This window comes from Myxocyprinus asiaticus, chromosome 14 (assembly GCF_019703515.2).
Source record: "Myxocyprinus asiaticus isolate MX2 ecotype Aquarium Trade chromosome 14, UBuf_Myxa_2, whole genome shotgun sequence".
Classification (NCBI taxonomy): Eukaryota; Metazoa; Chordata; class Actinopteri; order Cypriniformes; family Catostomidae; genus Myxocyprinus; species Myxocyprinus asiaticus.
In genome coordinates this window covers 23,841,641-23,847,207 of record NC_059357.1, presented here as the reverse complement: position 1 = coordinate 23,847,207, position 5,567 = coordinate 23,841,641, and the positions used below count along the sequence as shown (strand labels likewise).

The following is a 5,567-nucleotide window of genomic DNA, read 5'->3' as shown; positions in this document are numbered from 1 at the left end:
CAGCCCTGTATGGTTGTGTTTGTATTAGAGGGGTTATTTTGATTCATTGGTCAGCCTTACTGTGTACTTGTTTCGTGTGAATGAGTTCCCCTTTCGATTGTGTTGGTTTGTTTTTTTGATAGTGTTCCACTGAATGCCCAAAAGTTTGTATGAGTCCCGTGAGTGATCTCTTCATTTCGATGTGTGAATTACTTTATTCTTTATTTTCTTGTGTGTTGTTTGTTAATAGTTCCTCTTTTTTGAATCTTTGTGGCCATTGTATATTTTGATTTTAGTGATTTTTTTTTGTGTGTTTATATTATTCCTTCTTGTGTTTGTTATTTTGCTTTATTGCCAATGCTTTATTTTGGGTTGGGTCTTTCCATTTGATTGGATAGATTTAAAGTGTTCTTAACTGTGTCAATAAAAGTGTATTTTTTATTTTTATTTTTTGGGAACCCACACCTCTGACCATCTCTATATACTGATAACGAACCTGTGTGCTTTCGATTGGGCAGAAGCCTGTGGCTTACTGTGAGTTCCCGGGGTGTTAGTCCCTGGGTGGCATAGTCAATGTAGTTAACTTGTTTTCTAGTTTAGTTTTATATTCTCTGCCCGTCAGACTGCTACAACGGCCACATACTGTATGTTTATCAGAGTTTCTGGTCTTAAGCAGCTTGGTTTCTATTTTTGCCGTAGTGGCTGGTAATGAACTGGCTATGAACTGTCCGCTATGAACTGGCACCGGTCCAAAACGCGATGCTTGGTGCAAGCATGAGGTGATTGTTTGTGTTCCTCGAGTCTGCTTTCAGGTGCTTGAATAAGGTATAACGTGCAAGTAAGGGCAGCAGGTGGAGTTTCTGGTGCCCCCCTCGGGTAAGATGGTGCCCACCTAGAGAATTGGTGCCCTACGCAGAGTGTGTAATATGCCTATAGGCAAGGATGGTTTAACCATTGGGCCGTTGCCCAGGCTCCTCTAAACCGAAAGGTCCCCGAGCTCTAAACAAATTATTTATTTATTTTGAGATATCCATTATAAATCCACATAAATGTCAGCTTTATGTGAAATACCATTCGTTTGGCCAAATGCGTGCTGGACAACAGCAGCGCGAGCAGACACTCGAGTGCGTGCTCAAGGAATCTGCGTCTCACAGGTGCAGCACGTTTATTTGAAGAACTACAGAGAACAGCCTTTGATTCACAAAATGCTTTCAAACACAAAGAGGAAGTGCAGTTTACCCTGGCTGTGTACAAAGCTGATGTTTTAAATTGATATAAGCGACAGAATTCGTGCAACAGTATGGATGACTTAAAATGTTATAAATCCTGCATGCATTTAATGTCTAATGATAAAGCGAAAGATGCCTTAATATCCTAAATATGTGCACGGTAACCTTTTGTAATATTTGGTACACCGCAAGAGTTCACAAATGGTTATTCTGTTATTTGTCAGGAGTTGGGACTCAGGAAAAACATTTACATTTACATTTATTCATTTGGCAGATGCTTTTATCCAAAGCGACTTACAAAAGAGGAAAACATAAGCGAATCATCTTAAGGACAGTGGTATGAAAAGTTCCGTATTACAAAGTTTCACTAGCATCAGAATAGTATTCAAATTTATTTATTTTATTTTTTAATGACTGGTTAAGTGCTCATGGAAAAGATGTGTTTTTAGTCATTTTTTGAAGACAGAGAGTGAGTCAGCTTCACGGATGGAGTTGGGAAGGTCGTTCCACCAATGTGGTATGATGAAGCTGAATGTCCGGGAAAGTGTTCTGGTGCCTCTTTGTGTTGGTACAACAAGGCGACGTTCCTTAGCTGACCGCAGGCTTCTAGTGGGCGCATAGCTCTGCACAAATGATTTTAGGTATGCTGGAGCAGACCCAGTGACTGTTCTGTATGCCAGCATCAGAACCTTGAATTTGATACGTGCATCAACCGGCAGCCAGTGGAGAGAGACAAGGAGTGGTGTAACATGCGCTCTCTTTGGTTCACGTGCAGCTGCATTCTGGATCATTTGCAGGGGTCTAATTGCACATGCAGGGAGGCCTGCAATGAGAGCGTTACAGTAGTCCAGTCTAGTTATGACAAGTGACTGGACAAGCAGTTGTGTGGCATGTTCAGAGAGGAAGGGTCTTATCTTCCTGATATTGTAGAGTGTAAATCTACATGATCTTGCATTCTTTGAGATGTGGTCTGTGAAATTTAGTCTGTTGTCAATGGTTACCCCTAGATTTCTGACCGATTTGGAAGGCGTTACTGTAGTAACACCCAGCTGCACAGTGATGTTGTGTTCAACAGCAGGGTTGGCTGGAAAGACAAGGAGTTCAGTCTTGGCTGGGTTGAGTTGTAGGTGGTGCTCCTTCATCCAGGCCGAGATGTCTGCCAGGCAGGCAGAAATTCGAGCAGTCACTGTGGTGTCGTTGGGCTGGAAAGACAAGTAGAATTGCGTGTCATCAGCGTAGCAGTGGTAAGAGAAACCATGTGCCTGAATGATGGGTCCAAGTGATGTTGTGTATATAGAGAGGAGAAGTGGCCCAAGCACTGGTACCCCAGTAAGTAGCTGATGAGGCTTAGATTCCTCACCTCTCCAGGCTACCTTGAAGGACCTACCTGAGAGATAGAAGTTAAACCAGTCAAGCACAGTCCCTGTGATGCCCAGCAAGGAGAGGGTAGAGAGTAAGATCTGATGGTTGACTGTGTCAAAGGCTGCAGAAAGGTCCAGCAGAATCAGGACGGATGATCTGGATTCAGCTTTCGCCCGTCTCAGCGACTCAGTGACAGACAGCAGGGCAGTCTCGGTGGAGTGTCCACTTTTGAAACCTGACTGACTGTCATCCAGCAGCATGTTCTGTGAGAGATAGGCAGAGATTTGATTGAAAACTGCCCTTTCAAGTGTTTTTGCCATGAATGGGATGAGAGAGACTGGTTTGTAGTGTTCTATTTGTGTGGGGTTAAGTGTGGGTTTCTTCAGCAGCAGGGTTACTCAAGCCTGCTTGAATGCAGTGGGAAAAGTGTCTGTAAGTAGAGATGTGTTAATTATGTGTGTGAGTGCAGGTAGGATGGATGGAGAAATTGCCTGGGGAAGGTGAGAAGGAACGGGGTCAAGGGAACAGGTGGTGGGGTGATTGGAGAGGAGGAGTTTAGAGACCTCCGTGTCAGTCAGAGGAGAGAACATAGAGACAGATGAGTTGCATACAGGAGACGGGTGTTTGATAGGGTGTGGTGCTGAGAATGTATTGCTGATGGTTGTAACGTTATTAGTAAAAAATGTGGCGAAGACATCTGCTGTCAGTGATGTGTCAGGTGGCGGAGGGCAGAGAAGTGTGTTGAATGTTCTAAACAAGCTGCGAGTGTATGTGGTGCTGTTGATCTTGTTCTGGTAATACAAGGTTTTTGCAGATTTAACGTTATCTGAAAAAGTTGCAAGCAGAGACTGATATTTACCTAGATCTGCTGGATCTTTAGATTTCCGCAGTCTCCTCTCAGCTGCCCTGAGGTCAGTCCGATGTTCACGAAGGACGTCAGACAGCCAGGGGCTGGGAGGTGTAGCACGTACTGGCCTAGAGGAGATAGGACAGATGTTGTCTCGACAGGTTGTTAAAGTAGAGCTTAGTGTGTCTGTGGCAGTGTTTACATTAAGCGTGGTAAATACATTTAGTGTGGAAAGAGAGGTAGAGACAGCAGTAGAGAGGCGTGAGGGTGAAAGAGAACAGATGTTACGGCGAAAGGAAACCAAAGGTGGAGACTGTTTTACTGTAGATGGGAGAGTCACGTTGAATTGAACAAAGTAGTGATCAGAGACATGTAAAGGAGTAACAAGAATATTTGAGTTGGTACAGTTACGTGTAAAAATGAGGTCCAGCTGGTTGCCCGATCTGTGAGTTGCTGTGGTGTGTAGTCTTTCCAAGTCAAATGAGGCCAGGAGAGTATTCAGTTCAGTGGCCTGGGGCTTGTCTTGGTGCATGTTGAAATCACCAAGAACCACAAGTGGCCTTCCATCCTCTGGCAAGGAGGACAGCGGACATCCAACTCCTCAAGAAAGTTTGTCAGCTGACCTAGAGGGCAATAGATGACAACATGTATTTTTGTGGGTTGCACTGTAGTAATAGCATGGAATTCAAAACTAGTATTGTTACATAGTGAAGAGTGTGGTGAAAAAGTCCAGTTGTTATGAATGAGCAAACCTGTTCCCCCACCCCTACCGGTGTGTTGAGGGGTGTGAGAGAAGGAGAAGTTGTTGGAGAGAGCAGCAGGTGTTGCTGTATCCTCTGGACGTATCCATGTTTCTGTCAGTGTCAGGATGCTGAGGGTGGACTGTGTGGCAAAGGCTGGAATGAAGTCAGCTTTGTTCACAGCTGACTGGCAGTTCCAGAGTCCCACTGAGAAAGAGAGCAGAGCAGGTACTGAAGTGCAAAGTGGCCTTAGGTTGTGTGGGTTGCATTTGGTCTTGTATTGATATTGTGTAAATGGTCTGTAACAGATAACAGGTATGTGCTTGAAGGCATGTGTTATTCGTGAAGAAGACATGTTAGTATATAGTAGTAAAATAAGAAGAGAGATACAATAACAAGATACTTAAGTGCTATGGTGAGTGGCACCTTGTCTGTGTCCATGCTCGGTGGACTCGCACAGGTAGACTCGCTGGTCTTTACACAAGTATGTCTTCACACGAGGAGGGCTTTACACGAGGGCAACCACTTCCGCTGCCGCGTCAGCATTCAAGTCAAATATATACACGATGATAACGAGCCGATCAATGAAAAAAGCAGGACATGCCTTAATGCTACTTAGCACAACAAAGCTAGTCACGTGGTCAACCGAAACTAAGGCTCGCGTGAGGTGACAAGCGCGGGAACAAACGCGACTTCAGTACACCGCAAATAAATTATGCAATTATGCAATAATTTATGAATAAAATAATTTTTTATTGCCATGGATGCTTCAAACAAAATCCCAGATTAGCAGGGAATAAAGTGCAGTGAGCTATGAGCCTAAATAGCACAACATTTTAGAATAATAGTAAAGTCATCAAAACTATGGAATAACATAAATGGAGCTATGGGAATTATGTTGTGACTAAACAAAATCCAAAATAAATCAAAACTGTGTTATATTTTAGCATCTTCAAAGTAGTCACCCTTTGCCTAGAATTAGCAGACATGTACTCTTGACATTTTCTAAACCAGGTATCACCCTGGGATGTTTTTAAACAGTATTGAAGGAGTTCCATCGATGTTGGGCACTTATTGGCTGCTTTTCTTTATTATTTGGTACAAGTCATCAATTTCAAAAACTTTTTTATTTTTATTACGTTTTAGTTTTGTAATGAAATAAATTAATATGGTGGCACAATTATATTTTTGTCTACAAAACTAATTTCAAACATTTAATCATACGCCTTCAGATCATAAGATTTTTAAGACCAGTGAGACTCATTTCAGTCGTGTTTCAAAACTTTTGATTGGTAGTGTATATTTATTAAAAAGTTTAAAAAATGCATAAATTCTGAATGAGCCACTTCTCTGTTTTTAAGAAAAAAATTGGGTTAAAATTTGGCCCATCCATTGTTATTGAGGTCCGCC

At 42.6% G+C, this 5,567-nt stretch overlaps 1 long non-coding RNA gene across 1 annotated transcript; it reads right to left on the bottom strand.

Moving 5' to 3' along the window:
• Positions 1-1,554: 1,554 nt before the first annotated feature.
• Positions 1,555-4,411, bottom strand: LOC127451793 (uncharacterized). The gene is made up of 4 exons (XR_007899143.1): positions 3,829-4,411; positions 3,430-3,545; positions 2,596-2,833; positions 1,555-2,410 (listed from the first exon to the last, which is right to left on the bottom strand). It is a non-coding gene; the product is annotated as an uncharacterized LOC127451793 (long non-coding RNA).
• Positions 4,412-5,567: the final 1,156 nt, after the last annotated feature.